This window comes from Poecilia latipinna, unplaced genomic scaffold (genome assembly GCF_001443285.1).
Source record: "Poecilia latipinna isolate Pla-1442-1.1 unplaced genomic scaffold, P_latipinna-1.0 Scaffold597, whole genome shotgun sequence".
Lineage (NCBI taxonomy): Eukaryota > Metazoa > Chordata > Actinopteri > Cyprinodontiformes > Poeciliidae > Poecilia > Poecilia latipinna.
This window is the reverse complement of record NW_015113213.1, coordinates 240346-261011: the sequence shown is the minus strand read 5'-3', so window position 1 is coordinate 261011 and position 20666 is coordinate 240346. Positions and strand designations below refer to the sequence as shown.

At 40.5% G+C, this 20666-nt stretch overlaps 1 protein-coding gene across 2 annotated transcripts in view; it reads left to right on the top strand.

Moving 5' to 3' along the window:
• ece2a (endothelin converting enzyme 2a) overlaps positions 1 to 20666 on the top strand; it is a 78380-nt gene that overhangs the window by 54746 nt on the left and 2968 nt on the right. The window lies entirely within an intron of this gene.

Genomic DNA, 20666 nt, shown 5'->3' with positions numbered 1-20666 from the left:
AATTTAACGCTCCAACGTCTTTTATTCAAACAACCATCCCCCCCCCCCCAAAAAAAAAAAAAAAAACAGTAAGGTGTTCTGTAAAAAAACAAACAAACCTGGCAACCATCAATGGAAAAAGCCTAGCTGTGTGAAAAGAAGAGAGCGGTTAGATCAGAGGACAAAGAAGAGCTGAAAACTACACAAAAAGGATTCAAAAATAAGGAGGGGAAAGCCAAGAGCATTTAATGGATAAATGTACAAGAGAGGAACATTGAGAGGAAAAGACTAAACAGAAATAAAAACTATTTCTGGACACAAGTGGGACGTGAAAGAAGCGAGACATTTGTCTATTTTGAGTAAAAGAAGCCCATTGTTGTACAATTGTATATTTTTCAAGAGTTTTCCATTACAAGTTTGATCCAAGCTTCAGTATGAAGGCAAAGCTCAACTGGGAACTCAAGAATCTCTTCACTTGTCCCCACAGATGTTTGACTCAGTAGCAGCACCAGCTCGTTGCCCAAACATCTCTTGTCTTTTCTTCTTGTTTAGCTGCGACGTTGAGCACACCTCGGTTGGTTCAGTCATGGGTCATTACTCTACACATGCTAATTCCTTGTGGTATTTCTTTTCAGTACTTGATGTGCTGACTGCTTAGGTTACTTACTAGGTTCTGTTTATATCCAGGTCATAAACATGAGTTAACAGTAAATAGGAGTTAGTAGGTCTTATTTAGCAGTAAATAAGATCATTCATTTAGATGCGTTTGTGTACGTTTGCAAATGTGCGGTATCCCTTGAGTTACCTGTTGACAGTTACCTACGCAAATGTGCATGTATAACACTGACTTGCTGAGATGCTACTTTTCGTTCAAACTAAAATCTGAGACTTGTGGCATGTGTTTCTTAGCCCCTCTTCATCAACACTTTGCAGAACCACTTTTTGGTGCAACTACAGCTCTATTTGCCAGTGTGTTTCTACAGGTTTTGCACATACAGGCTAAAATGTTTGCCCATTTTTCTTTAAAAATCAGCTCAAGCTCATTGAATACAGAGTGTTTGTGAACAGCAATCGTTAAGTCTTGCATAAGATTATCATTGCGATTTTCTCCATTTTAAAACAGGAACAACTTCCTGCTTGGCTTAGACGTGCCTTTTGATTGAGCAAATCAAATGCATTGTACATTACTAAGCCTCTGCATGAAATAGCGAGGGGGTAATTTATCTGGTAGTTTAGCAGTGATTTGTAGTGGGAATGATGTGGCCAGGATAATATGCAGTGCTTGGTTTCCCTTATCCATACTGTTTTACATATATGCCAGTTGCTAGTTGTCTTGTTGACAGATTAGTCTGCCTAAGTTGCGCATCTCTGCAGTTCCTCCAGTTTTCATGGGCCACTTGGCTGCTTCTTGTGCCATACTCTCCATTTTCATATGATCGATTGATCCGCTTTTGGTGAGATGTTTAGAACTTATTCATTTTTATGACACAAATCTCCTTTAAACCTTCTGTGTTCCTTAGTCTTGACCGCTATTGTACTTTTCATTAATCTGACCACTTAATGCAAATGGTCGCACTGGATTTAATTTGCGGGTATCAGTGTAAAAGCGCTAGAATACAAACACACCAGACATGTCCAATTTTTTAAATTGAAAACCGTACATCAATTTCCTTCCATTTTACAATGAGGCAGAACTTTGTGTTGGTTTAGCACACAAAATTTCGATAAAATACATTGAGGTCTGAGGTCAGAAATGTGAAACAGTTCAGGGGTTAAAGGTGTTTCAGCAAAGGTCTTCATAACACTGACCTTCTGAGATGCTTTTTTTTTTTTTTTTTTCCTCATTGGGTTTGATTTGAAACAACATCCACTCAGCAACTCCAGGCTTACCCATCAAAACAATTGTGACGCATGCCTATGACTTGCCTTGTGCACATCTTCGCTGTCTGCTTTGTTTATGTTCCGGGCGCTCATGTTTGGGCTACAGCCACAACGAAGGAAGTGTGACTGAACTTTGCAGGGCGGTTTGTCACAGTGACAGAGCGTACAAACCTTGGACTGCACAAGTAAGAGGCGGTCTCGATGTGTTTGTGTGTATGCATCCATCTGTCCTGCAGAGCTGGCCGCCAATTGCTTTGCATATTGTGCATCCCCCGACTGTGGAGCACGTTCGTGTTCCCAGGCTTTTTATGTGGCAACAGAGGAAACTGCTGCAGGTTAGGTTCGGCCAGTAAAAAAAATAAAAAATAAAAAAATAAAAACAGTGAGGTAGATGGAGATGAGGAAGGGGGAGGGGGAGGTGGTTCGGGAAATCACAACGAGTTGGTTGGTAATTTCTGGGAAGCAACCCCTCTCTGTGGAGAGCTGCAAATGACTGTGTTATAACTTGATTTACCTGCTGGCAGACTGCACTGCCTCCTTGTAATTTTCTTAGCGACAAACAAATTAAGCTTCTTGCCTCTGTCCGCTCTTTATAATGTTTGTAACTGCGTGGATGGTGGATGATAACAGCATTGCCTCTTTAGCAGGAGCTTCTCGCAAAAATATACCTGGTATGGCATGTTGGTGCAGTCACGATTTGAACGCAGCGCTAACAACGACGTTCAGACAAAGATATGGGAAAGGAAAACATTACATCAAATGGAACCAAAGCCCATAGAATGTAAGGCGTGTACACTGTCTCTGCCCCCCCATTTGTCACTCTTTATTTTCCCTGTTTTTATCATTCGCACATAAACGATAAACCCTGTCGTGAATGTTCTCATTCTGTCTCAAGACGCTGCTTTTATTGAACAGCCCCAGTGATTATGTAACAGAGTAAAATCAAGTTGATCACGTCTCCCCTTTCCTTGTAACATCTTATATATTGACAATAGTCAACATTAAACTGCCCAAGTCTGAGTTTATGATGTAGCTAAGAATAAAGCTGATGCTCAGAGTTTTAAAACATTTGAGTTTACACCTAATTTGTGCCGCTCTTCAGTATTTTCCTGTGATTCGGCTTCTCTTAAGTCTTTTCTCACCTCCTTTTTTTTTTTTTTTTTCCTCTTTCCCAGCCTAACTCGAGTATCTTGCAGGGCCTGTTTCTATAGCAACAGGTCACCATGGAAACTAGGTGACAGTGCAGAGCCTCCCATCCCATCCCATCCCATCCTGCTCTCACCATGCAAGAAGTGTTTGGAGAGAGGGAAAGTTGTCTCTCTAGCTCTGTCTTTCTCTCATCTTCTTTTTTGCTTGGTATTTCAAGCATGCAAAAAATGTAGCGGGAACAGAAACCCTTAACTAAAAAGCTAAATGTTAAATAGAGGATCGGGTCATATGCATGTAGGCCAGAGCTGGAGAAAATAATGAATTATAGTCACTATTGGAGCAATATTTCAGTCGCAAAGAACTGTCTGGATACAATATTTATTAGGCTATAATATTTCATGCACCCTCCATTAAAACTCTGCTTGAACACTTGGGTGGACTTTCACCGTTCTTTATGCTTACACCTGATATTTTACCCACTGGCCACTTTATAAGGTACACCATGGCGGTTCTGGATTGGACTCTCTAACGACACATGTCAGATGAATTCCTCCGAGAATTTGGTTCATATTGATGCGATGGCACTACACAGTCGCTGCTGATTTATCTTCTGCACATCTAGGATTGAAATCTCCTCCAAAGAAAGATAAAAAGGAGAATTGGCAGAAAGATGGCAGCAACATAACAGAATCTCAGATAGCCACATGCTGCATTCCAGATGTTTGGAATGACATCCACGCGGCACGATGTTGTCACAGAGTCTCTGCAGATTTTTACCGGCTTCATATTAATGATGGGGATCTCCTGGTTCCCCACATCCCAAAGCTGCTCTGTAGGCCTGAGATCTGGTGACTGCAGGGGCCTCGTTGTTATGTTCAAGATATGAGATTCAGATGATTTGAGTTTTTGGTGTGTTACCCTGCAGCAAGTTCCCATCAGAAGATTGTTAAACTGTAGTCACAAAGGGATGGAGCCATAAGAGTGCTGTGACTTTTAAATGCAGCTTGCTGGTGCTACAGAAAACAAAAATGTCTCCTCGCACCATCATACCATCAGCTCCTGCCTGAACCACCAATAAGAGGCAAGATGGAGCCACAAGGATTTACCTAATAAGGTAGCTGGTGAGTTTAAACATAGTGATGAACATGAGGGGAGATAAATAAATATCTGGATGATAGAAAAGAGAGTAATGGGACTTAATTGACTATTGTTATAGTTTTTAGCAATCTAACGTTTTTGTAATATCCTCCAGCTCTAATTTAAGAAGTGCACATAACATCACTGCATTGAGCTAAATTTAAGCTCCCCCAGTCTTAGTAGTTTGCTTTTTTTGAGTAGTCTTTGGAGGTTTTCTATACATCATTATCAAACAGCGATATTTCTGATAAAACTAAAAACGTGTTTGACAGATCAAACGTTGAAATTTCAAATGACCTTGTTTTGTTTTATTTATTTATTTATTTATTTATTTATTTATTTATATTTATTTATTTTTGCACGTGTCTATTAATCTGGTAAAATGTTACATCTATATCTTCAAGCTTGTATCTTGCCTACCCTCTGCATTTTGTATAGGAAAATATCCAGAGGACTAAAATAACTGCACCACTTGACAAATGATGCAATTATACAGAAACGGCAACAAAAAAAAAAAAATGGACCGGGCTTTTATGTCAGTTCAAATTTAGAAATAGACATGAAAAAAGCCCTAATAGCAGAGATTTCAGAAGACAAAGCTCCTCACGTGTGAGGCGAGCAGAGATGAAGTGGGGTGGAGGGGGGGTTGTTGCTGTGCCGTCTTACATCCTCAGAACGGTTAATATTGCACTGAAGTCTCTCCACTTTCTGAAAAAAAAAAAAAAAAAAAAAAGCCTATCGGGATAAATCAGTTTGTTCTGCCCTGTTGTGAATGGATTTAAAATTAGCCATCTTTTTTGGACACAGCTCAGCAGTGTAACTGTCCCGGTCTGCTGTGGGTTTTATTTGTAGCCAGATTATTGCTCCAAGTAATAAATTATGAAAAACAACAGCCTCGGGGCGCACCGAGTTTTCACAGAACAACCACGGATTCTTCGGTCCGTGTAGCCCTTCGTCGGACGGATAGAGAGAATACCAGATAAGCAGGAGCGCAAACAAACAGAGGATGTGTGATGGAGCGACAGACTGCTGCTGATTTGCCTTCACTTCCTGCAGCTACCACACACTCTTTTGTATTGTGACAATGAACAAACCATCTATAATATATATATATATATATATATATATATATATATATATATATATATATATATATATATATATATATATATATAATTTTTTTTTTTTTTTTTGGCAAAGTTTAGAAAAAATTGAAAGTTTTCCTCATGTCCCAGTTTTAAGGAGTTTAGCAAAGGGTGGAGGCTCTGAGGAGACCTCGGTGGGCGAGTTGCAGCCCACTCTGACCTGGTTTACAGCACGTGATTGCAGGCTGCTGATGCGGTCTCCAAGCTGCGTTCCCTGCCTGTAGGATCGACGGCTGACACAAAAATAGCTCCTAGAATGGTTGAGTATTTTTTGATTTGGGTTTGACGGTTCTCAGGTTGGACAGGGCACAGCACAAACTATTTGTTTTTCTCCAGGAAGGGCTTGAAATAGTAAAGCCTAGCGATGTTTTTATTCTTTGAAACATTTTTAGGATTTCTTATTTTTTCCTGCTTTGATGGCTGTGGCGGATAGACCAGGATTTGTTTTAGTTTCTTGGTGTGAGAACAGCGTTATTATTAATCACTGTCCTTACAAATGAATTGAAACTATAGTAGCAATGTAATTTGAGCTCATGACTAAAGATCTCATGGTGGATTTCAGTCTTTCTCATCAACAATGGGTCACAACTTTCAAATTGTGTGTCTTATATTTGAGACGTTTGAGACACTTTGATGCAAGAAGGTGAGAAAATTTTCTTGTTTCCTGTGGCTTTGGCGTAATTGACTAAGAAGACTTCTTGGCAACACATGCAAATGGATGAATTGGGAAAATGTTCACCGCTTTTGAATCTTTTGATTGCCGCTCTTTTGGCTAACTGTTAAAAAAAAGGAAAAAGTGAAATAATGGAACTGTTTATAATCGCCAGCACTCACCACAATCTGCATGACATTAAATCACTTTACGTCGCCGTGCCGTATTTTAGACATGAATCGGTTTTCTTGTTGCATCGTGCTTTCCTCCTCCTGCTGCTGCAGTGCTGTGTACTCGGGGAAACTCCTCTTGCTATAAAAATGTGTGTTAAAGCCTCCTAACCAATGACTCAGTCTCACTTAAGTCACTCCAACATCAGCTCCTGCAGCTTCTGCTACTCCACTCACTGTGGGAGTCCGGTCCAGCCGCAGGGAAGTAGAAAACACCTGTGAAATGTGTCCTGGAGTCTCTCCATCAGCACGGGCCTGCTGCAGCTGCACCTCGTAAATCCAGCTCGGGTTTCTTGGCAGGACTTGGCACTAAATCTTAGGTGTCTTTACTGACACCCCAAGACGTGTTTAAACAGCGGCTGGCCAGACAGCCAGGGCTTGGCACTGCCAGCAAAGCCATCAAACGGGAGAATGATGCCAGCTCTGTTTTAGAGGATACACCCTCCAGTGAATGTCGTTTGCCTGTGCACACACACTGCATCCGTAGACTCCCTCATTGGCTGAACACCTGATATAATCTGTTTTACCACCACAAAAGTGTCTTTGAATTATGATTATGTGTCATCTAGCTGCTACAGTTTAAGGTTTCTGTTACAGTAATACAGTTGAAAAGGCGCCTTTCAGAGCGCACCTTACAAATTTAACCCTTTCATGCATAGTGGTCACTACAGTGGACAGCTGTCTAAAAGCCATTTTCTTGTGCTTCTTGTGGATTTTTATGTGATAAATGCACACAGACCACGGAAGTGGACACTAATGCATCATAAAATACACTATCAACTGCTGGCCATCAGCTGCAAATGCAAGAAATTATTTTTGTTAAATCCAATATGACCGACAGAGAAAAAAGCACGCCAACCGACCCGGTTCCTCCTTCTACTGTGGTCGATTCTTGCAGATTAAAAAAAATATTTTTAACCCCTAAAGAACAATACTACTGATGGATTTTTAAATTTAAATTAAATAAATAACAATTGATCATCTTGAAAAAAAAAAACTAATAAAATTTTTTTACAATTTTTTTTCCTACCTTTTTTATGCCTTAAAAAAATAAAAAAAGGAAAAAAATCCTGACAAAGGATCATAGTTCATGCATGAAAGGATTAAAGCAGTAAACATTTTAACATAGACCACAAAAGAGAGAAAAATGGTGGAACAGGTTGATGAGTCAGAGTGAAAATGAACAGACAGGTTTCCAGCCGATATTTAAAAAGAGACAGAGTGTTGGTATTCCAGAGGCGAGGAGCAGATCGGCTAAAGTCCCTGAATCTCATAGTGGCCGGACGAGCAGGAGGCCGACTTTGGAGACAGAGAGGGAGCGTTAATGTGAAGGAGGTCAGACAAATGTGAAAGGAGCAAGATTATGGATATCCCTAAATAAATAAAGATGGATTTTAGAGAACAAAATGAAGCACAGAAGGATAAAAACAGAGAAACTTTGCAGAACTGACAGTTTTTCCTTTTTCCTTGTCTGTTGGCAGAGAAAGGTGCTTTCTGTAAAACACAAATTTGTAATCAACATTGAAAAAAATAGGTGTGGGTTGATAATGGCCAAACTGCAGATTATGACACTTTTACAGTGCTTGATTCCCCAAGACGTACCACACACCTTCTACCTAAAAACACTGTTGCACATTAAATGGAGAGGTACGCAGGCGTAAGACTAAAAGAGCTGTAACATTTGCATGTGGAACTGCATAATAGAGAGACAAATGCACTATTACTTCCTCCCATTCCTCTCTGAGATCTCTCCAACGTTTTTGTAATCTGCAGCTCCAACCACCATTTTCTGTTTCTTGCTCTCTGTAGTCGTCGGCATCCTTAATGAGTTTTCAGCTGCTCATCTCCTCCCTCACATACAGTACAGTCACACTACACTGAGCTCCAGCCCATCACTCGTTACCCTCTGCAGCTACGACTGCCGGGCTGTGAAGGCTCTAACACTTGTCTCCTGTTCTTGCTCTATAATGAGACAGTAGAGGCGTCGCTCTGAAACAGTTTTGTGATTTAACACTTAATGAGTCTCAGCCTGGTGTGGCAGGAGGAGCTAAAAGAAAAAAAAAATGTTTTGTCTCATGGTTGGACCCCAGAAGGTACTAAGAGATGATTGCAGTCATGTTCAGATCAGAGGAGATTTGAAGGCACCTTATATTTATGCAAGAATACAGTTTGTGGTTGGAAATGTATGTTTTCTCTAACATTAAGTTTGAAATTATTAATTCTCCTCGGAGATTTAGAAGGAGCTACAACTGCAGATTACTGTGTAGCTCCTTCCAGCCAGTATTTTAGGTTAGAAAGGTGAAATCTAAAGTATTGCAGCCCATAAGCAAGTACATCAATCTTTCTCACCCTGAATTTATTTAAATGATACAGTCAGCTGTAGAAGATGGGTATTAATATACATATCTTTGTAATTCCTAGAGCTTAGATGGTTTAGCAGATTAAATTTTAGTAAAAAAAAAATAAATAAAAGAAATGCTGTGTTAGGGTCTCAGATTTTAGCTAGGGTTTCTATGACTTTTGGTAGTTAAGGAAATGTGTAGCAAAGTTATTTCCTCATTCAAAAATGCCATTAATTTCAGGTTTCCTTTTAGTCTAAGGAGAAAAAAAAAACTTTGCATATTTCTGTGTGTTGGTCGAGCTCACACAGAAAGTAACCCGTTATTGTACATGAAGTTTGTGGGTTTGATTTGACAAAATCTGAAAAGTTGAAGGTGTGAATACTTTTTTTTTTCTTTTTTTTTTTTTTACAAGGCAGCATATATTACCAAGAAGACCTAGATAAACACACTGTGTTTAATTCTTAAGAATAAACTGGATGAAGTTGTTTGGATTTTTTTGAGTATCTTTTATTTATTTATTTATTTTCTGTTGGTATGGAAACTGGCCTGCCCACGCCTGCAGCACTCCTCTGCTGTTTACAAGTTTCCTCCAGCTAATGCTTTCTTCAGTTGCTCACTAGCAGGTAATCAATGCACCAGTTCCAGCAGAATCGGTATGCAACAAAATAAAAAATAAAAATACACACATCCACCACTAGAACCGAACTGCAGTTTTGTCATGGCATCGCAAAGATCTGATGCACATTAAAATCTCTTTGATAGTGCCAGTCGTTGTGTTGCTGTCCTTCAACCAAACGTGGCCAATTGACCTGTGACTTCAATGCTTTTTCCCAACGAACAGTAAAGCTTACTAGGCTTTATCAAACCTTTGCTTTTCATGGTTTAGTGTAGAAAAATGCCTTGTTGTGCTCCGAGTGTGTAACGTATCAAGTTTCGAAATATATTTCAGGTTTATTTTCAGAGAATCTGTTTTCTGAAAGCTTATTTTCAGCTCTTTGTGCCGAGGCAGATTTAAAGCTACGGAGGAGGTAATCTGCTTGGCTGCAATGGACGCTGAAATAAACGTAATATGTTTCATGAAGAGCTGAAAATGTACAGCGGATGTCAATCACCTGCCGTTTGAGACGTAAAAACGTTGATGATAAATAAAACACTCAGACTTTTTTTGTTTTAAAACCTTTTAACAAACAAATGGGTTAGAGGAAAACTACATACATATGTAAAAAAGTCCTTTTGATTTAACTTCAGGATTCAGCCTTCTAGAGTTCAAAGGTTGCCTGAGTCATTGTGAATCTAAAGAACATGAAATGTAGTTCGGCAGTTTGAGGATTTTACTGACATTTGCTCATTTACAACCTCCAGCTGAGGCCGTAGCGAGGTTAGAAAAACTACAAAGGATCTCATTGTATGGAAACTGGTGCACACCTGAACTTTTGATCAACTGTGATCAAATCAGCAGGCGTCCCTGTGATTATGTGTCGTAACATTTCTCTAATAAGGATCGTTTTTTTTTTTTTATCGGCCTTACGTGATGTTCAAACTTCTTTAAAACCTGCTTTTGCTTTTTTTTTTTTTGCTTTGTTTTCTTTCTCTCTAAGCCGCAGTCAATGAAATTAGCTTGAATCAGTTCAAATGTACATCTTAGTGTTCATGCAGTGAGTTTGCAATGGAACTCGACTAGTCAAATCGATGACCTTTTTGAGATTATTTTGATTTATTGAGGATTACTTGTACTATAACGTAAAGGAAGAACAAAGGTGTTGCACAGGCGAGTTATTGCGTAATGTTAGCTCTAGTTTTTGGGGGTTGCCCTGTGCTATTGGCCCAATAAAAACTGGACCGTGTTAGTGTGTGACTGTGGGAACCTCCACCCGGCTGTCCTGTCCCCCTTCCCCCGTCCCACGGGAGAACCCTTCGGCAACCAGACACACTGACCCATTTTTACTTTCTGCTCTGCCTCTCCTTCCTCGTCTCTCTCCTCCTCCAGCTGCTGCCAGGCTTTTTATATCTGGCTCCCCATTAAAAAGGACAAAACACACTTTATTGATGTTTTTCCCTTTTGGCTCTTAGTCTTTCCACAGGACTTGTCAGCGTTGATTCTCTTTTGCTTTGCTGTTTTGGCAGCTTATGGCAACAAAAAAATAAAAACACTAAACAAATGGTCAATTAGATAAAGAAGTGAAGTGTCATGTAAGATGTAACAGCATGAGTTGCCAAAAACAAGCAAGTATTTAATATCGGTCAGTTATAGTGATGGAAGTGTACTCACAGGAACGCAGACGATTATTTGAGTTTCCTACATTTCTGTATCGAGCAACAAAACCTGACCTTCACATAGTTTTTGAAGGCAGATTTAAAATAAGTTTGAATTAAACAGAAGCCCCCAATTAGTCAACTTTTTGAATGAGTAAGTGAGAAAAACAATTCATTATTGCACATCTGTTGGTAGCAAAAACTGCTAAATTAAGGTTTTCTGAATTGGCTTATTGTCCTGTTGAATCACTTCATATCTCTTATTAGAATTACAGACACAAAGCATGTTTCCATAACGAGGGTTTCCTGGCTGCGTCTTCAGCATCTGTGAAATGTTTTATAACGTCACCCAGGCCTAAGCGTCTCCAGATCTTTATCCCCGACCTGTCTGCTGTGTTCCTTCACTATAATGTTCTCTAAGGCCTTCACTGACGAGAAAGATTAAAGTATGCAATAGATGGCTTTTGTAGCCACAAAATTTCCCTGTGCTATATTTAGAAACAGCAGACCGAAAGGGGAGTTGTCGCTGGGACTCAAACTCACATGCATGCCGCACTTTTCATTTTCCTTCCCCTTCATAATTATGCGTCAAGTTTGTTTTGGTCCATCATATTCACTTCCTACAATGCGTTGAAGTTTGTGGTTGATTGCTAAGATAAATATGGAAGAATTATGTGAAGACTAACATCAGCTGATGTTTAAGAAACAAGTTTATTTCAGTACTAGAAAACAAGAAATCCTACTATATTACACACTTCAGTCACTTTTCTTAATGAAAGAATCTCCATCTTATGTATGAACTGACCTGAAAAGTCACATTAAAATGCATTAATTGCTGACCAAGTCTATCAATCTGGGCCACATTGAGTTTTATAGCGTTAGGAACAGAGATGCAGAGGATACGAATGAGAAGGAGCGAGAACAGAGGGGAACACCCCGTTTCATCTCTCCGCTTTCTTTTTGAGCAAAACGTGTCAGTGAACCAGCCGCTCACGTTTTGCTCCAGTTTCTTCACAGCTCCATTTCCTCTGAGCTTAACTTTTTTCCTCCCCCCAACTACTTTGAAAGGCAGATGAGTTTATTAATTACACATTCGCTGACTTCGTGTATTCCCACCATGACAAGGTTTTTTTTTTTTTTTTTTTACAAAGTCTGCAACATTCCCTTTTTTTTCATCATACTCATCCAAAAATAGCAAACACTGCTTAATTAATTCAGCCTATTTGACCGCAGCTGAATGTTTGAAGCAGTTCCTGAAAAAAATAATCTCACACACAAACGCAAACACACACGCACACACACACACACACATACACATACACACACACATACACGCACACACACACACACACACACACGCACACACATACACGCACACGCACACACACACATACCAGGGAACAAATGCATGAAAAAATATGACAGTGGGCACATGTAGGCGTCTGAAATGCACCTTCGTCTTTCTCGGACGGTGAGAAAAGTAGTCAAGTAATTAAAACAAAACCTCTTTTCTGACCCCTCTGTGCAGAAAGAGGTGAGGAGACCATGAGAGGAATAGAAGAATGATTAGGTAAATGCAAAAGAGGTAGCTATTTATGATGAAAAAGGTTTTAATTTTAGCCTCGGAGGCCAGACTGCCATGAGTGGAGAACGTGATGGCTGAATACGAAGATGCTGATTGCTTCGGTGGGGGACCCAAAACACACTCGACGACTTTACGTCCCGCAGCGTGAGTCTGTTGTTCAAAATTAGCCTGAAGACAAGAGTTTCCCCCATTTTAAGAGGAGATAACCAGCTCACGTGAGCTTTCGTCTGAATAGGCCCTTTGTGAATGCATCAGCCATGACCCAGTTTAGAGCTGCAGAGCCATAAAAAAAGGTTGTCTGCTTTTGGGCTTTTTTTTTGTTGTTGTTGCACTTAAATGTTTCAGATCATCAAACTAATTTAAATATCAGACAAAGATAGCCCACATAAATACAAAAATCTGTTTTCAGCAGGTGGTTTATCTAAATAAGGGAAGATGTTAGTTGGTTTTCATGACCAACCAGGCCATATGTGAAGTAATTCTCCACCTTGTTAAGTTATGAATTATGCACTCATTTTTGGTTCATTTTCATTTGCCATGCTTAGACATAATTACTGCCAGACCAGTAGAATCGATAAATGACTTCAACAGATCCTGTCTGACAACATAAAGTAGGCTAAAAGATCTCAGCTACACATCATGTCCCAACCTAAAGAAATGTAAGCAAATCAACAAGAAAAAACAAAGGTTGTCAAATCATTATGCCTCGATTTATACAAGATCAAGAAAAAAAAATAAAAAAGGTTTGGCACTCGATCACGCCATAGTGAGAGCCAGTATTAACAAAATGAGAAAGTAAGGGTCTGTGATGATCCTCCCTGGACTGGACGGTCGTCTAAAATTACTCCCAAATGTCCATTGAGAACTCATCTAAAAAGAACAACATCTTAAGTATCGTAGGCCTCACTTGTCTCAGTTAAGGTCAGTGTTCAGCAAGGAAGAAACGGTCCAAGTGGCATCAGGTAGAGAGTTATGATGTGTGATTGGTCAGGATTTTGTGGACGTGCTTGTTGATGCGGAAAAAAACTCCAAATGCACAATTTCCAGAAGGAAGAACGTTTTAGACCAAAACACTGATTTTCCCTCTGCTTGGTTCTGGTCCAATGAAGCTGAATAATGTCCCACCAACCTGTTCTGTGTTTTTTTTTTTTTTTTTTTTTTGGCTTGCGATAACATGGAAAATTAAATGAGATTTTCAGGCTCGTCAATCATCACGTCCTCCTCCTGCAAACTTGTGATCTCCTAATAGTCGTTCCTGTCTGACATAAACCACACACGTGACTAAACACCGTGACGTACGCCGCTGCAGCAGGACGGCTTTCACAGGAGCTCGGGTCGGTGTGTCATACGGTCCTCGGAGTGTCGGTGCCAAAGCGGAAACATGTGACCGCGCTTCAACTGTTCCAACGTCGGCCCAAACGTGCTGGGTCGAAGCGGAAGATTTCTGACACGCTTGGATTTCTTAGAAATAATCTTTCCACGATGCATCTCCAGATTATACTTCATGTCTGTTCTGTTGCCACATTTCCTAGCTGCTTGTTAGCTGAACTCGTCAATAAAAGTTGCACTTTCTTTTTTTTGCTGCTTTCGAGCAGTGTCCACTTCTGACCTAGATATGTTAGTGTGCGAAACTTTTATTTTTCTCTCTCCATGGCAACCCAAGAAGGAAAGGTGCGCCTCATCGAAAGGCAGATTGACGCTGTCTTCATGCAAGCCCCACACGGTTCGCTCTAAAACTCGGATCAGGCCGGAGTTAAGGGAGGCTGTCGAGCCTAAAAATAACCGTTCGCCCTTTTAAGACGGCTTTATGCCTGGCCACGTATTCGAGCGCAAACAAGCAGTTTTGTCTTAGCGGCGGAAGGGTGAGGAGAAAGGAAGTGAAGCTTTCTGATGTATAATTCATCTGTGCAGTCAGTGGGTGGAAGAGAAGGGATAAGAAGAGGGAAAATCACGGGAGGAAAGGTGGGTGGAGGAAAAAAGAAGGGAGGAGGAGGAGGAGGCTGGGAGTGGGAGGGGAAAACAGGAAACATAGCACGCTCACGTTCTGCATACTTTTCATCGTCGCTCTGAGCTGTGCAAGTCCTCCAAGGGGAATATGGCTCTGTTTTGGACCTGTCATAGGTGTACTCAAACGTGTGAAGATTTGTTCTGCTCTCTTTAAAAGTGTATTTATTTTTTTATATATATATATATTTTTTTTGTGCAGAATATAGAATAATAAGCAACAAACTAGAGATCATTTATATCTAATGGTGCACACAATTCTTCCTCTTTTTGGGCAGATGGTGCCTTAGAGCATTTTCATATTTGGTTCTGGGAAGGCACAGCACTAAAGGAAGAACGAAGTGAAAGACGGGGATCAAACAAAGCAGGCTGTAGCTCTCCTGGAGAGAGAAGAAGAGCAGCAGATTTCCTTTGTTAGGAGACCTGCGATAAGCCCCCACCCCCCCGTCCCACCTCTCCTCATAAATTTTCACTCCTCTTGTTTCTCCACGCTCCTCTCACCCACTGCCTCGCCGCTTCTCTGTCTCCTCCAGACATTTACACGTTTTTTGCCATCCACATGCTTGGCTGCAGGCTAATGGGTGAGGTGATATGGAAAGGAAGGGAGGCATTTGATTTAAGATGTTCATTCCTACAGAGAGCAAATGGGAGGGGTTTCCAATGAGGGGGGTGGGGGGTCTGCAGCGCCAGATGACACCAGTAAACAAGTTTGGGAAAATGTGGGAGAGAATTTCAAAAATATATGAAAACATGACCTAAATAAAAAGTACACCTCCTCCTCCCTTCGTTTTTCTTTCTCTCTTCGCCCCACTTGAAGTACTTGTGCACTCGTGCTCACTTAAAAGCAGCATTCATGCATGAAACCAAGCCTGTGCGTTGCGTGCAGCTGAGAGTGTGTTGTTTTGCGTTGAGTGTGTGTTTGTCTCTGTGGGTGTACAGTATCTCTAAAAGAGTCGGTAACTGTGGTTTGCACAGGTCTGCTGTCCAAATACGGCTCTCCGCTCCGCCTCACCCACTGCATTCTAAAGAAGTGCCAAGCACACCTCTGCGTTCCTCGCATTTTATCTTCCTACAAACTTCAGCTCTCATCATCAGGTCAGATCAAAACAGTCGGCCAACAATCATTTTTCAATCCAATCGTTAGAAGTAGTTTGATACAGCCGTTCTTTTAAATTCATGGAGCGAGAAATAAAGACTGCAGACCAGTTTCTGCTTCTGTCATGCACTACAAAGTTCATTTAAGTTGAATGAAGTTAAGCTCAGTATTAATACAACTGATTTATGGAGACTTCAGACAATATATGACAATAAAACCAGTTTAAAATGGCTCCAATTCGAGCTAAGCTGCTGTCTACTTGAAATGACGGACTGAGTGAAGCGCACATCCATCAGAATAGTAGGTTAGTGGTAACTCTGGAAGAGCTGCAAAGATTCATAACTCGGGTGCGTCAACCAGGCCCACTCTTGGCTCTGCAATTCGCAAATGGATCCTAAGAAACAGCAACAAGTAAAAGAAACAAAGCTGAAGGAAATGCATGTGAAGTTCCTTTTGAAGTTTGCATCAAACTATATGGGGAACATAGCAAGCGTCTGGTCTCTGAGGTAGATGGTCGAGTGTGTGTCGGTCTTCCGCACAAACTTTTCTTAAACTACATTGATGTTGGTTGTAATGACACATGGAAATGTTGAGACATATTGAATACCTTATTAAGGAATTGCTAATTGACAGTGTTCTAAAATCAGCCACATTTGGGAAATATTTCAAATTACAAAAACATTTGCAGCAACCAAGTTTGTCTTATTCCAGTCGTGTGAAATTTTAACACACTGCTGAGAAAAAGAAAAGTTTCTAAATCTCAAGGATTTGAGTTGAAGACGGTGATTTCAGTTCAGCAGATTTACCTTTGTAATCTGAGGCGAACCCAGATTATGTAACCCAACGGTTGGACGGAGTCAAACGACACCGTTGTCGCCACCACATGCGTGTGTGTCCTCACGTGTCCCCCAGAGACAATCAGTGATCTCATGTCCCAAACTGTGTCTTCAGGCAAACTTCTGATGAATGATGGAAGGATAAAACGTTAACGCTCTGCTCCTCCGTGAACTGAAAGTCTGAGCGGTGAAACGGAGGAATAAGGACGACGATCTGGAGAAGTGGTGCCTGCCGAGTAAACGAAATGTCAGTCTCCTTGGATGCCTTCTCTCGTCTCTGACTGAAGCAGAAAGGTCAATCGGGGACAATAAAGTTGGCATATTCAGAGCTGAGACCCAAAAAGTTGATGCGAGTTCATCGAATTTCCTCAATTTTGCTTTTAGCCTCTTGTACAAACTACCTTAGATTTTAAAATATTACAACGATAATCCTTTATGACAATTTTATTATATATAAAAAAACTGAAATATGACACAGTTGTAAAAAATAAAAAACATTAAAAGACAATGTTAATTAATAAAATAAATTCATCAGCTTTTGTTACCAATTTATATATATATATTATTAAAAACTATAATTCTCCAGTTTAAAAGCCTCTTTGTACACTTTTGCTACTGATCTATTAAAGTAATAAACCTGCTAAGAACTAGGAATGGGGCTGATGCAGGATTTTTTTAATGTATCATAACCTTGAGTGAAAATAGAAGAAAGTACTGAAATAATTCATACAAATTGTATAACAACGTAAACATCGCAGTTATTCCGATTACTGCTAACTTAATCTGTCATACTGAATGTTAATTATGTTTTGTTTAGCTTTTGTTTATTGGCGTTTTGATTTTGTTGCAAGAAAAAACAGCAAAAATATTGAACCATTTGCTTGGTTGCTTGGTGCCCAAGCTGTTGCTCTCAGTAAGTCTGGATAATCTACTTTAATCTCAAGTGATTATTGTCACATTATCGATTCTTGACCACTTTCGACAACATTCTTGGCTTCTTTGTGGCCAGGAGCTATAGCTTGACATTGAAATACTATAATATGCAGTGTTGAATTATTTATCGCTAATATGAACAGGATTTAACCTCCCAGGGTCATGACCTAAAGGACAAAGCTGTCCTTAGAGCTGTAGGTGATGCAGCAGGAATATGTGCTTACAGTTTTCTAGCATAATAAAGCTTGAGGAAGACCGACTTCTGCTCCTGGTCTCCTTGTTGAGGGAGACAACAAAGTTAAAAGAAAAAACAAAGATGTCTCTCAAACTTCCCTTAAGAGCAGAGTGTTAATTAGATCACCAGGGATTTCTGACGTGAAACTTAACACCAGATCTCGTGTTTCCTCTTTGTTGTGTTATACCCAAGACAGGTGAGGTCACTCCGACGCAGGCTTCCGACACCACGTTGAATAATTCAGCAAAGGTCAGGAAGCTGCGTGTGTGTGTGTGTGCCTTTGTGTGTTTATGCTTCTGTGTGTGTTGGGTTTTCATTAAGCGAATTCACAGAGTAGTTTCCTCTGCGGTCTGGGAAGAGCCCTGTGACTCACTTTAGATCACATTGCAGATATCTGATTAAAGTGGCCGGATTGAAACCTGGCTTTGGGTTTAACGGATGTGTTTCAGTATTTGGGTTTGATGTAGCGATCCAAACATTTCTAACCACAGAAATGTTTGGATCATTCATGCATGCACCAACCGTTCCAAAAAAAAAAAAACTTTTATTTTCCAGTTTTGCCACACACTCTCAGTTGGACTCGAGCTTGGACTTTGATAGCATTTGAGTTGGCTGCATGTTTGATGTTCTCCTACTGGAAAGAGAACCTCCATTTCAGTAAGGAGGGTTGTCATGTAATCAGCTCAATCCGTTTTCCTATCAGTCTGACTGGCATCATCGCCCTGCTGAGGAAAAGCATGACGCTGCCACCATATAGAAATGTCGGGCTCATGGTTACGAGCTGTCTGCTTTCAGTAGCTGAGACGCTCACGGTGCGATTACGTCGTTAGCCCACTAGCGGTGGTTCCAGCTGATTTGTTTGCCGTGGTTTAATGTGTTGATCAGTTCCAGTGACATTAGTTCTTCACTTATCGGTGACGCAACGCAGCGGTTTGGACTCCAGACAAACAGATCAGATTTATGAATGATGACTGGAGTCAGGATTATTCGCTTCAGCTTCCTTTCAAATTTGCCGATTCATTGAAGATTTGTTTAAATGCTGCAGCCATCTATACTTTGTACATAAATTCCTTCAAATGTGAGAAAATGTGTGTTTTCGTGATTATAAGCAGTGGACTACATATGATGTTTAAAACTCTGCGATCGCTTCAGCACTCATAAGTGTGTTGCAATCAGCCTCGATTTTCTCATTGAAAGAAATTGATTAAGACAGATGGCTCGTCGTTCTCCTGTTTCTGTGTAATTTAATTTGCCTTATATCTTATCCAAACCTTATCCAGCCTCCCTCTTGCAGTACTTCCATGTCGCAGTGGAAGGTAAATAATTTATGTTCGGCCTTCTTGCTGGTGGATATGAATCACTCAAGAAGAGCAGGATACATGTGCTCGTTTCAGAGCGACTCTTCACTCCAAAGACACATTCGGCACGGTGATGTTGAAGCTGCTCTACTTCACAGCGTCTCTTCTGTAGAAAAACGCTCCGCCTCGTCATTCTGGCCTCGTAGCTTCGCCGTGATGGCTTTGCCATGAAGATCTCACAGAAGCTGGAAAAAAAAAAAAAACCCTCAGTAGTTATTTTTGTCATTGATGTTTGGTTGTGTGGTTTTCAATTTTCAGATGAAGCTCAAATTTAAATACCAAGGTGCTTGAAAATCTATGTGTTGTGACCAAAAAAGGGGCTCCAGGATGACCAGTAAAATATAATTACCATTTTAACAACCATTGTTGTTCCAGCCTGGACCAGGTGGGTACAACCTGTTGCCTGTTGAGTTAAATTCTTAATTTGCGCTCCTTCACCATCCCATGTTGGTAGTAGTTTTCATTTGCACTGAAACGCGCATTAATATTAGAGGCTTTTATTTCCAAACTCAATTTTCTTACTGGTTTGTCAAAAGCCTCTAGCTCTTCTTTGCACCAGCGTCCAGGGGTAAAGCAGGCTTTTTTCAAATTTAAATGTAGTAATGGTAAATAAGAAAGCTTAATAAAAAAGTTTATAAATTACTTAAATGATCCTTAGTGAAAAACAGAGTATTTTCTATTCCTGCAAGGCTTGTAACAAGCTGTCCAATGCTGGAATCCTCAACTCTATGAACGTCAGCACTGGAGTCCCACAAGGGTTTGTACTTGGTCTGCTGCTCTATACCTTGTGCAGTTTTGACTAACTCCTCATCAGATTTGCTGATGACACACCTGTGAAGCTTCATATCTTAAAGAAAATTATGAGGCTCTGAATCTGAAAGAAATGAAGGACCTGCCATCATTAAGTCAGAACATCTGTCGCCAAGTGAACGTCGGCAAAACTCAGGAGCTGGTGTTGGACTTTAGCAGAGAGCGACAGTTTTTGTGCACGCGCCTCAACATCGGCAGCGTCGTCGTTGAGAGGATGGCTACCTTCAAATACCTGGCTGTTGTTATCTCTGAGGACCTTACATTTATTGAAATCATCAAAACCGAAACAAAAAAGCACCTGCAGAGGAAGTTTGGCTACACAAAGTCTTTTTTTATTCTAGGGCCAAGGAGAGCTTGGTATCCTAAGCCATCGCATCCTAGATTAGGAGCAGCTACTAACAGAACCTTATGGCCGATTGATCTGTGCTGCACATCAATCACCTCTCTTCCTCTCACCATCAAAAAGATCATGTCTCTGAATAAATAAGAGCAAGAAATGTTCTGCTGCTCCTCACTGTTATATTTTAGATCACATTTTACTTTTCCTCATCTGCGATCCATGAAACACTTCCACAGCTTTCTCTACCACACCGGCAGTTTCTTCTCACACTGTTAGTTTTCTGTAATTCAATGTTCGATGGAGCAACTCCGCGTAATATTCTGACATGTTTGTGTGGATATTAGCAAGAGCTAATGAGCGAAAACCGTTTATAGAACATAAAAACTTTGTTGCGCTCGGCTCGGTGTTCTTCATGTCCTGTCCCCTCACTCCCACTCACACTCTGTCTCCGGAGACACTTGCTGCCAAAGTCTGACTAAATCTTTGTATCTGTCAGCGCTTAAACCCTGCGTGTGTGTGAACTTGCGAGTGTGTTTGTATACTGTAATCCTGTTTTTAGCTCTGGAGTTCCTTCAAGAAGTATAAACACAGCGGTGTTTTTACGAGTTAATTGTCTGCATGACTAAGCAGCGGATTAGTGTCTCAGCAGGATGACCTGCTTGCACCTCAAATTAAGACGGCTACGTTGGACACGCACCTGC